The sequence below is a fragment of the Chelonoidis abingdonii genome, chromosome 10 (assembly GCF_003597395.2).
Source record: "Chelonoidis abingdonii isolate Lonesome George chromosome 10, CheloAbing_2.0, whole genome shotgun sequence".
Taxonomy (NCBI): domain Eukaryota; kingdom Metazoa; phylum Chordata; order Testudines; family Testudinidae; genus Chelonoidis; species Chelonoidis abingdonii.
In genome coordinates this window covers 27,813,735-27,826,389 of record NC_133778.1, presented here as the reverse complement: position 1 = coordinate 27,826,389, position 12,655 = coordinate 27,813,735, and the positions used below count along the sequence as shown (strand labels likewise).

General features: G+C 43.2%; 1 long non-coding RNA gene across 1 annotated transcript in view; it reads left to right on the top strand.

Annotated features, from left to right (window-relative positions):
• LOC142047356 (uncharacterized) overlaps positions 1-12,655 on the top strand; it is an 87,767-nt gene that overhangs the window by 40,085 nt on the left and 35,027 nt on the right. The gene's annotated exons all lie outside the window — the stretch shown is intronic.

Sequence of the window (12,655 nt, the reverse complement as noted above, 5' to 3'; positions counted from 1 at the left end):
CTATAAAACTGTGTAAACAGTTCTGATACTTTCTAAAAACTATTTTCAATGCTGTAATATCAGAAATTAGGTTTTTCTTTTGTTATGTTGATAAAAAAGAAATTAAAATTCCAGGCTGGGGTTTTCAAAAGCACGGGGCTAAATGTAGGCACTGTGCCAAATTTCCAAAAATGACTAGTGATTTTTGGGTCTCTTAAATTTTGGGTGCCCAGTTGGACAGCCTAATGGACTTGACCCCTTTTTTTTTTTCTGGAGGATGGTGCTGAGTCTTGAGTTTTATACCTCAAAACTAAGGAATCCAGAATCACTAGATACTTTTAAAAATTTGGACCCTAAAAGGAGATTTTGTAAGCTAGCTAGGTGCTTAATATCCTTAGCTTCACTGTAAGGTGAGGTCAATTGGTGCCGGTGGGTGCCCAGTGCTTTTGAAGATCAGTCAGATGCCCAAAGATGGATTTAGGAGTCTAACTTTAGGCTTGCTATTTTTGAATATCTTGGCCCCATTTTATGAACTGATGGCATTTCAGCTTCAAAGAACAGATGGCAGTATGTAATCATCCAGGACAGCTTGGGAGGAGAAAAATCCACTTTTTTCCCCCATTAGCGTCAAAAATAGAAGTATTGCCAGCTGTATTTCTTTTGTGTCAGTGGAGGTGCATTTACAGGACAACATGAAGGATACTGTAATGTACAGTGCTTCAGAGACGCACATCAACAACTAAAATAATTACACAGGCAAACCAGATACCCACTTTTTAGCAACACCAAGCTGTTCTAAATCTAAACTACCACTCTCTCACTTATTTTGAATGGATCTCTTTCTCATTTCTGGTGTACACCATCCACATGATGAATGAACACATTCTTTATAAGTTGACATACCTCCCTTCTTTTCTCCTTTGCTAGGAGCAGGACAAGAGTGTCTTTTTCTCTTTCATATACTATTATGGAAAAGCAGTGGTGCAGATAAGGGTCAGAAGATGGCCATATTATTGGCATTCTTAACTCTTGTGGAAGGAACATTCTACAGGAAGTTTGGGCCACTGTCTGAAAAGATGCTTTCTCCAGCAGCCACTAGTCTATCTCTTGCTTTTGAGAGTGCCATTTTTGTGAAGGATCGTTGCTGTTGTAGACTGTCTTGGAGAGGTAGGTTCTGAGATGGTCCACTGAACGCTCTTGTGGCCTCAGTACAGTGGGTTTGTGAATTGGTGGTGGCTTTTTCTGTGCTACAGCACTTATTAAATGTCTGAGTTCAAAATTGGTCAGTCACTGAATCTAGGGCTCAATGAGATGGCAGCTTGTAAGAAAGACTCTATGTGTGCTCCTTTGAGATCTGTGCTACTGTTCATTTTATCTCCTATCCAGCTGAAGAAACTTAGTTTTACTGGAGCCCTGTGGTTGGCTTAAGAGGTATCAAGAGGTAAAACAGCCTGAAGATTAGAACCAGGACTCTACCCTATATCTGATATTTGAGAGGTAGCCAGTGAATTTATTGGTGTACCAGAATGAAGTATTCTTTATTGGGCCAACAGGCGACAGGCAGGCATCTGCATTCTGTATCTTCTGGAGTTCCTACAGAGTCTGGCTTCAAAACTTTACTCTCCTACGTAGGACTGAAGTTACAGTTCTATAGATCACAGTGGTCATGTGTGTCAAGCCAATCCTCCTAGTCCCTGATCATTTTAAATAGAAATTTAACTGCATTTTACATTTATTAGAAAAACAGAGGCCACTCCAATCTCTCCACCTACTGCTCATTTTTATCTTGTGAGAGTGTAGCATTGTCTTAATTATAATACTTGAGAGGGTTGAGAAGTATGTTAGCAGCAAAGGTTATGAATGAAACTAGTTGGCTGCGTATTTTTTTGTAATCACAATTTTAATGACAAAGCAAAACTGGCATCACTTAAAATGAAAGTTAAGATTAGTTATGTATGAGCTAGAAAACTGGTGCACAAGCACAGCCTGCTGGTATTTTAGTGATAATGCAAAAGTACTTATATATTTGTGTACTAACATAAGATGGAAATTGCCCTATCTTTTTCATGGCTTCCATATTAACTATTTTTTCACATGTATTTCTCTTTTTTATTCTTTCCTGTGACAAAACCTTGATAGAAGACAGAAGTCGCTGTGTAATAATCAGGGTATTTTCAAAACTGCTGAGCTGAGAGTTAACCTAACTCTCTGCTCCTGTTAAAGTCAATGAGAGTTTTATCATTGAGTCTACTGGAATCAGACTTAAGCCATACAGCAGTCCTTTTTGAAAATTTGTTACCTGTATGACCACGAGACCTTAATTATACATGGGAAACAACTGTGTTCTAGTTAAGCTGGTTGAGATGTGAAAATAATGAATTCTAAAAAATAGGACATGTCTTCATGCGTCACCTCAGCAGCCTTAAAAACCACTGCAAATTTACTCCCTTTTATTCTGGAATAGTGTGTGCACATGGGGAGCTATTCCATCATAACTGATTCTGCAATAGCTAATCCAGACAATTTCCCAGTTTAGACAAGATTTTAGTAACAAATGAAGTTAATTGAATGAGAATATCTCTTCAAACTTGTTGAACTCTGTTTTCAAAAGTGACCAGTGATTTTTGGGTGCCTAGTTTGAGACATCTTTTGGATGCCTGATTTTCAGAAATTGCTGTGTATCCGTGAAAATCGGGCCCCTTTTAAGGCGTCAGAATTGTGATAACCCAAATTACTAGTTTCTCTGAAAATGTAGGCCCTTGAGCCTTTGTATTAGGAGGGATGGTAATTGATACATGAAATAAGATAGGCTTCATTTTGTGTTGTAAAGCAATCAATGTGTATGAGGTTTGGACTGAGATCTTTCACTACTAGAGACTATTGGGACAGAATTTGAGAGAGAATTGAGAATCAGAATGGCTGTTGGCCTGAATACAAATCTGTTAGCTGGAGCTCTTTGGAAATTCTGCTACATCTGGGAGTTAAGCTACTATCCCCGTTTAACAGTGTACATATTTGTAGCCTAGTTTTTATTTATTCTCACTGATTTCTCCCCAAACAACACATTTTCCTGACCACTTGAAGTCATGATGATATTGCAAAGTTTACTCTGCCAAATGTTTTAAGGTAAGAAATGTGGTTAATATACACAACATAACTTTCACTTCCCTGCTTCTCTTGATCACTAGCCTTCCCCCATGCTCCTTGCCAACTGAAGTAAGTCTGTCTACACAACTTTGCCTTGGTGTGAACCTTGCAGGTCAGTTACCTGATAAGCTCCTTTTATATCTTGCCTGAGGTCAGACATTTGCCTTCAAGAATAGTCCATAGTGGCTATTCCGGTATACTTGGATACCTTCAGAGGAAGAAAAATCTGAAGTAAAACAAAGTTTATTAGTAAATCTAACTAAATCAAAGGTAAATGGAATAACATCATACCTGACATAGAGGGTAGGCAACAGCCAAGCGAGGTAGGTTAAATCTTATAGTTACAGTACTAATAAATGAGAGATTACATTTCTAGCATTCTGTGTTTGTCTCTCCATCTATCAGGGTTTTGCCTTTATCTCAACATCCTGGTGCTTGAGGTCATAACTGTCAGCTAGACTCTGCACCAATCCCCTTTTTTAATGGTCTGTCTCCTATCTAATTTCATTTCCTTTGGAGTCTAGGTGTGAACGCCATTACCTGGTGACTGTTAAGCTGGCCTAGATGATACAATACACTTTGAAGCCAATGTACTAGGAAGAGTGTATGTCCCAATTTTATTTAGTAATGAAGAGGACTCCACTTTCCTGAGCAAAGAGCTTATCATCTCCTGTAACTTCAGACACATCACTTCAGAGTAAACCCAGGAACTTTTTACATACATAAGTTGGATGTAATGGCATCTATTTACATGGCATAGGTCTGGAGCGAGATAAGGGTCTTTGCCCTTGATTCAGGAAGTGTTTCTGCATGTATAGAGGCTTCTCCAGCTAGGGACTTATTGGCTGCGTTGGTCTTGCATGTTGGAAGGCAGCTCTTATTTCATTTGTTATCCTATTTCTCACTAATATATTTTTCTCTAATCTCAATCTATATCATACATAATTTCCCTTGGATGCTATCCACCACCTCACAGACACAATGATTATTTCTTCTTCACTTCACACAGGGAGCAGTGGAAGTGACACGTGAGGTGAGACATGGAGTCACAGTGTTTCCCTCCTCGATTTGCTGCTTGGCTTGTACTGAGCATGCTCACATGGACTGCGCATGCTCAGAAACACTGCTGAAGCCGACTTCCCTCACTCTGTCCCCTCCTCCACTATCGGCAAGCACAGGTTGTCTTTGGGGAGCAGTGTTATTTATTCATAGTATTAATTATTGTTATTGATGTTACAGTAGCTCCTAGAGGCCTGGACCACGTTTGGGGGATCCTATCATGCTAGGCACTGTACAAAGACATACAGACAGTCCCTGACCCACCAAGGTTATAATATAAAAAGACAAGACAGACAAAAGGTAGAAAGAGAAGAGGCATGGAAAGATGAAGTGATTTGCTCCCATTCACAAAGCAAGTCATTGGCAGAGCTGGAAATAGATCTCTTTTCTAGTGTCCTACTCCATAGTCCATACTGCCTCCCTAAAAAGATAAAGGTTATTTATTTAAAGCATATAGATTCACATGCTTAGTTAAGCATCAGTACTTGCATTGCATTATCACTGTCTACCACTGGATTGTGCCAGTGGACAGGTTTTCTAGCTCAGATGCTTCTAGTCTTACTATTTTTTCATATACATTAATGAGTCTTCTTGCTAGAATTTTCTTCCTCTTGTTACAATTTTATTTACTTTTTGTAATATGTCTGACCAGTTTAATTTACATCCTTTTGTTGATAACAAACCTCTAACTTTGCATAACACTATAATGGTGACAATTAATTTTGAATATGTGGTAAAGGCAGCTTCAGCAAAATAGCCAAATAAGAATCAAAAACATGCATTAGTAATTCACACAGACACACACTTGTGTGTATATTTTTTTATTATTTTAATGCCAACAGTGCACTAGGCACTTGAGACATGGAAGGTAGGTCCTTGCCCTGAGGCATTTACAATGTAAGCAGCTGCACAGAGGAAGGGAAATGAATAATAAAACTGTTATGTTAAGCACTAGTGTTATTACCTTCACTATTAATTTTGGTTGGGGAAGGAGATTGCTGTTCTCCCAGCTGTTGCTCATAGACTAATAGACTTTAGGGCCAGAAGGGATCATTGTGATCATCTAATCTGACCTCCTACACATTGCAGGTCGCAGAACCTCATATGATATTCCTGGGGGAATTCTACACCAAAAAATTAAAAATTCTGCAAAGTTTATTTATCAAAATAACACTATATAATCACAAGAGTTTCAATTATTTTGGTAATTTTATTTCAAAATACCTGTCAGCAAGTTTGTCTGTAACAATATAAACACACACACAAATTCCCCCAGGAGTAGAGAGTTTCAAGAAGCCCCTATGAGAACCCAGTTCCAGCTTCTCTTCCCTCTATCCCCACATAGCCCAGCTGAGGGGGCCAAACACTCACATCCTCTCCTACGAGAGGCCAGATGCGGGGGCCTGCCCTGGCCCTGGCCCTGGCTCTGACACTCGCACTCACGTCCCATCCCCCTGCACAGACCAGCTGCAGGGTCCCCCCCTAGCACAGACACTCACAGACCCTCCTAGAGCCCAGGGATCCAGAGGGAGAAACAACTTGATGCTGGGTCCTGGGCTTGCACAGAGTTTCCTGCGTATGGCTACATCCTTCATTCCGGGCATGCTGGGAATTGCAGCTGCTGGGAACTGTCTAATTCCCGTTCCTTCCCCCTCCCTCTGGCCTTGTCTTCTGTTTGCGAGCTGGGCTCTGCCAGGTCCAGCAACCCAAGTGGTGACCAACATCTCTGCAGCCCATTTCGGAGGGGGGGTGGTGGAATTCTGCACACCCAACATTAATTCCTACAAAATTCTGCATTGCCCCATGGCACAGAATTCCCCGAGAAGTAATGTGGGCAAGACCCACCGGCTAGGCACCCAGGAAAGAATTCTCTGTAGAAACTCAGAGCCCTCCCCATCTAGTGTCCCATCACCAGCCATTGTGGGTATTAGCTACTAGCACTCACAGACCGGCTACATGCCATTGTAAGCAATCTCATCACACCATCCCCACCATAAATTTATTAAGCTCAGTCTTGAAGCCAGTTAAGCTTTTTTTTTTTTTTTTCTCCCACTGCTCCCCTTGGAAGGCTATTCCAGAATTTCTCTCCTATGATGGTTAGAAATCTTTGTCGAATTTCAAGCCTAAACTTGTTGATGTTCAGTTTATATCTATTTGTTGTTGTTGTTGTCCACATTGGCACTTCACTTAAATAACTCTTCATCCCTGATATTTCTCCCTCTGATGTCTTTATAGAAAGGAATTGGGGCTGGCCTTTGGGGTGGCAGCCCACTAAAGAGGGCATCGTGCACTGGCCCGACCTGGCGCTCCACTTGTCCACTGTGGCCAAGTGGCTGCAGTGCTGGATCCTTCCCCCAGCTCCTGTTGGCTGGTGGGCCCAGGGCTACCTTCTCCCTGGCCCTTCCCCTACCCTCTTTCTCCTCTTGGCCAGCCGGTTGCCAACTGAGGGCTCCTGCCAGTGATGGGGGTGAAGAGGAGCCCTCAGCTGCCGAGGCTTTGCTCTGGCCCCACCTCCTCCCCCCAGAGGCTTGTACCACTTGGTGGAGCGAGCGGAGGGGGGGGTGGAGGCTCAGTGGCAGGCCTCGGGGTTTCTGGCTGCTGCACGCTGCGGACAACTGGGCTTCTCCAGGCCGTGGCCCCTGCCTCCATGGGGGGCTCTTGGGTCCCCCCCGGGCCTGGGGCAGCACTGGTGGAAGGGTGCTGAGCAAGCAGCTCCTCTCCCCACCCTGTGTGCCCACCACAGCCCCCCATTATTCGAATGCACACCACAGGGATTTGGAGGTCCTGGACCATGTTGGGCAGGAGGCAGCACCGGCACCCAGTGGATGGACACCTGACCAGTGGGTGCTCCGTGCTTCAAGTAAGCCACCTTGGCTCAGGCCCCATGGAGCAACTGAAGTCCCTTTGCCCCTACCTCAGCGGAAAACCCAGTGCCCCCTCCCCCACCCCCTCACCAGCACCCCAGGGGAGACCCAGTGCCCCCTGCCCCATCCCCCGCACCAGCACCCCTGGTCTGGGGAGGGATGCGCCTGGTCCAGTTCAGTCTAGGGAGGGATGTGGGTCTGTTCGGTCTGGGGAAGCATACGGGTCTGGGTCGGTTCGGTCTGGGGAGGGATGTGGGTCGGGTCCAGTTCAGGGGGTTCAGACTGGGGAGGGATGTGGGTTGGATCCATTTCGGTCTGGGGAGGGATGTGGATCTGGTCCAATTTGGAGGGTTGATCTGGTCTTTTGGGGGCACAGCTGGTCCTGATCCTATAGCAAGACTAGTGTGAATAATGACACTGTAAATAAAATGTATTAAAGTTGTTTTGATATTTTTTATTTTTAAAATGTTGTAAACAATTCTTAAATTCGTCTCACTTTCATACAAAAATTTAATTTAAGCCCTGGTAGCTCATATGAGAAATGTGACAGATGAGATGGTGTGATGGTTCCCTTTTAGTGGAAGCAGCACCTGGCTGGTGTGGCCAGCTTTGGCGTTTGTTAGCTGTTCTTACCCACACATACACACTCACACGCACAGTCTCCCTCACACAATCCCCCCCTACACACACACACACGGGATCCCTGCATCCCGTCACTTTCCCCACCTGGGCTGTGCTGTGAGGCATCAGGAGCTGCTGCTCTCATTCCCTCTGCTTACACAGCCCAGGTGGGAAAGTGGCCTGGATGCAATGAGCCCTGATGTTGCTCCTCGCTCCCATGCCCCTCCCTTCCAGCTCCCAAGGGATGTGCGGGGCAAGGAGTAGCAATGCCAGCTGCTTCATGCATCCAGGTCAGTTTCCTCACATGAGTGCAGGAGGGGGTTGCAGGGGTTAGGAGTGAAGGGGGTGCAGGGATTAGGGCTGCTGGAGGCGGAGCAGGCTTTTAGGGTGAAGGGAAGGAGGGGAGCCTGGGGAGCCCATGGGGGCCAGGGGCAATGGGGGGCACCATGCCTAGGAGGCCGGGGGCACCAAAATGCAAGTTCGCCAAGGGTGCCATTTTCCCTAACACCAGTCCTGCCTGGGCCCCTTTCCCAGTACAGCCTTCTAGAACCTCTCCACTGGCAAGGAATTAAACACTCATCATCAACCCCTGTGCAAAACTAATCCTTTCCTTGTTTTTCTCTTCCTTAATTAATACTGTGCACCATCTGGATCATTGTAATTAATTTCTAGATGCCAACAGTTTCCCTGAAGTTGGAGTTGAGAAAGGAGTTGGCCTGATACTATTGTCTTCCATGAGTGTAAATCTGAAATAACATTTGAAAAGCTGGTGAAAGAAAAGACATAGGCCCAATGTTTCAGTATCCTCTGCATCAGCATCCTCTGTTCCTCGAATACTGGTGATGGTATACTGTGTGTGCGTTAAGATACCATGTACTATGCTTAGATTGGTGTGTAACATATCCCAAGCTCTGCACAGACCTTTACCTTTTCTTGCATTGATCATGGCAAATTTCCTAGAATAATCTGGTCTAATGGGAATACTGAGTGCAACCACTGGGTTGGGATTTATTTTTGTTCATTTCAAATTCCCTGTGGAATCATATGTGAACTTCTCTGTACTTTAGTGCTGACACTGGAGTTTGCTGAATTGACACAAGCAATTTGTTTCTTCAGTCTAGATGCCTTTTCAAAGCTGCTACTAAATCACAGGGAATTGATTTGCAGGGATTTAAATAATTTCCATATTTTTATTATATTCTATACACTTGAGGGAATTCTGCACCAAAAAATTAAAAATTCTGCATACAATATTTTAAAATTCTGCAAAAGTCTAAGAATTTTATCTGTCATAATAATAATAATCATGCCAGTTTCAATTATTTTGGTAATTTATTTCAAAATACCTGTCAGCAAGTATATGTATAACAATAAAAACACACACACAAATTACCCCAGGAGTAGAGTGTTAAAGAAACCCCTATGACAGCCCAGTTCCCACTTCTCTGCGCCCTCCCTCCCCCTGATCATATCCAACATTAATTTCTACAAAATTTTGCATTGCGCAGTGGTGCAGAATTCCACCAGGAGTAAATTATTATAATAGTGCCTAGAGATCACAGGCCTGGGTCAGGGCTCCATTGTGCTAGGCCTGAACAAACGTGGTAGAGAGAGTCCCTGCTCTAAAGAGTTTACAAGATATTGCTGCTGTGTAGAATTGATAGTACAAGCATTAAAGCATCCTGTACTCCTAAAAAAGTAACATTCCATTTTCCATGTCATTATTTTATATGCTAGTTCTCATCAATTGTTGAGGTAAATGGTTATTTAACAGAACACGTTTCTCTTGTTTCCATTTTGACTCTGATATTGGAGATGTTGTAGTGTAGGTCTATTTTCATAACAAAGAGTAAGAAGTGTGGAAATTGCTAAGCAATGCTGTACACAGAGCTTTACCATATGTGGTAACTGCTGAAAAGTGCAGTTTTTAAGTAAGAATCTTTTCTGCGGGAAAATGCAGGAGGTTATGTTATAACCTCTATTTTTTTGGCAGCTCATATAATCTCGCAAATCCCTCTGTAGGGCTTTCACTTTGTAATCTCTGTTGCACATAACTATCCTGAGGTCATGTGCTTCCTTCTGGTAAGCAGCAGACAGGAGAAGCACGTTTAAAGGTAACCTAAAAGGCAGCAGTAAATCTTGAGTAAGGATGTGAATGCCACAAGCATTCAACCCCAAAAGGCAACCTTGTATAATAATAATTAGAGCCACACAGTAACAACACACTGCTTAACTGTGGTGTGGGGTAGAGTACAGTGGGGAGCAGCATCGTTTGGGATAGTAATACTGCCCTCCTAAGTGTGGGGTGTGGTGAGGTGTAATTTGTTAATGTTTGTAAAGTGCTTTGTGTTCCTTGGAGGAAAGGTGCTGCGTAAATGCAAACTGACTGAAAAATACAGGACAAAGCGCTCCTCAAGTTAGGGTTAATTCTGAGCAGCCCTAACTTGCAGTGTGATATAAAAGGAGCCCTGGGAGTGACATATGTGTTTGAAAATAGTGTCTAGCATAGAGCTGGAGGCAGGCAGGGGAGAGATGGTGATGAGGTTGCACAGTGTGCCATGGCTCAGTGGTGCAAGGGGTTTTTTCTGGTAGATGGGGCTAGAGATCCTGGGTTTAATCCCAGAGAAGGTACAAAATGATGATACACTTGATGTCAGAACTGCCATGTGAGGTTCTAAGGCCTGTGCTATGTGGCAAGGCAGACTGGATGATCCCGTGGTCCCTTCCAGCTATAAAATCTATGAACTCCAATTCTTTCCATACCCATGAGATTGGTGCTGTTGTGCTCTGTACTCTTGGGTGGTGTGCTGGTCTGGACCATTGTTATATGGGTTTTCCACATTCTTTCAGCTGCTGTGGCTTCTGTAATTGAGACTGCTGCTTTATCTGCTTGGATAGTGATTGTTCTGAGGCCTTGCTATGGGACACTGTTTTTTTGTGTGTGTTTTCATACTTGTTGGCATATCTAGCATGCAGTTATAGGTCATTTATGCTGGAGGGCATGTTCATGGCATGCAACAGAGAAGTTAGATAAAAATATAGAATACTCTTTCTGGAAGGTTACGATGTAACTCTACTTTAGGGCTCATCTATGTGGTGCATTAGTGCACGCCAGCCTGGTGTGATTTCTAGTGTGTGGCATGCTGATGCACACTAAAAGTCCTTGTGGACCCTGGTGGCATGCACTAAAAGTTTTCTCTAGTGTGTGTTGACATTGTCCAAACAGTACTACATCAATGTGCACTAGGGAGCTTTTAGTGAGCACAAGCAGGATTCACACGGATGGTTAGTCTGCCACACATTGGTGCATGCTAGAATTTACTGCCCAGCTGGTCCACACTAATGCACCCGGTGGACAAGCCCTGTTTCTTAGAATCCAGAAGATAATACACAATAACCAAAACCAGAAAGGGATAAACCAGAGAAGCACAAATCACTCCACCTTGTTCTAGACTGACTGCTGCTCCCAGATTGCATGCTTCACTACAGAGCCCCTTAGCTTGCAAGCAGTACCAAGGAAGCCCACCCTCCCACTCTTAAACTGATAGCTTGCAATTCCAGTGCAGTCTTCAATACGCTACAGGCATCCTGTAGCTATTGCCAATGGCACGTGGTGGGCCACTTTGGAAAGACTGAAAAACAGATGTACTGAGGATGTGCAAACAGTGCACTTACATCTAGTATCTCTTTTGCAACTGAAGTATTGGTTTAGCCACGGTAAAATAATGGTTTGTTTAACGAAAAGAAGATGGAGGTGGTGAGAATGACTAGAATCTTTCAGGATGTCAGCAGGGAACTGAAGAAATTGTCATCCCCTAAGCAATACCTGCATTTCCTCAGCAATTATCTGTAAGCTCAGCAGTGCTGCCTATGGGCAACATCAATGGGCTGCATTGGTGTAGCTGAGACCAGAGTCTGGCCTACAGTGTTTGATGGCTAGCAGTGGAAAAGTCCAGTATGCACTAGGTACAGAGAGCCAAAGCAGAGATGGTTCTTCTGGAAGTGGACTGTGTGAGGAGCCCTATTTCCTAGCAGGAATGTGCAACCATACAAAGGCAGACAAAGATACTTACTGTTTTCATTAGGCACAGGGTGACCAGATGTCCCGATTTTATAGGGGCAGTCCTGATTTTTGGGTCTTTTTCTTATATAGGCTCCTATTACTCCCTATCCCAATTTTTCACACTTGCTATCTGGTCACCCTAATGAAGCATAAAGTTCTGTCTTTATTGTCTATACACAGTGTTAGTACTATGAGGAAACCACATGGATTCCAAATAATTGTTTGCTAACTATATATAAACATCCAAACCTACAAAAGCCTAGCTACCTATATATGATATTGTTCTGTTAGGATCTGCGGGCTTTGGCAATAAGAGACAGAGGCTGACTAGAGGGATCCCAAACTATTTAAAGGTATATTACTTGATTCCTATACACTATACATAGACAAAAAAATGTAGAGTTATTGCTAACAGTTTTGCTTTTGAACTGTTTCTGGTTTGGTTTTGTTGTTTTCTAGTAGCATGAGTTGGGATGAAGCAGTTGTTAGCAGGTGTAACTGAGGACATTTTTAAAGTTAAAAAAAGAATATTTGCAGAGACCATTAATTTGTAAAATTGCTGTGCATTGTGCCCACAGACTCCTTTGGGCCACAGTCTTAATTGCACCAGCTTTAAATTAATCTCTGCTGCAAGAGAAGTTTAAGTCCACTTAGTCACTCAGATTTTTGTAAGGGGGTTACAGTTGGAAAAGAGTATGATCCAGGAGTATACCAAGGTGAACTTCCTAGTAAGGTAACTCAGCGCTGTGGCAAATGGACAAAAAGCCACTTTCTGGAGCGTATGAGATAAATCAGGCACGTTTGTGAACATAGAAATAAAATATTTTCAGACTAGCACTTGCTCTTAAATTTGCACCTGTTTAAAAGGACCAAGTTTGCATTCTCACTTAAGTTTCTCCTTTCTGATAAATGGCACAAGTTC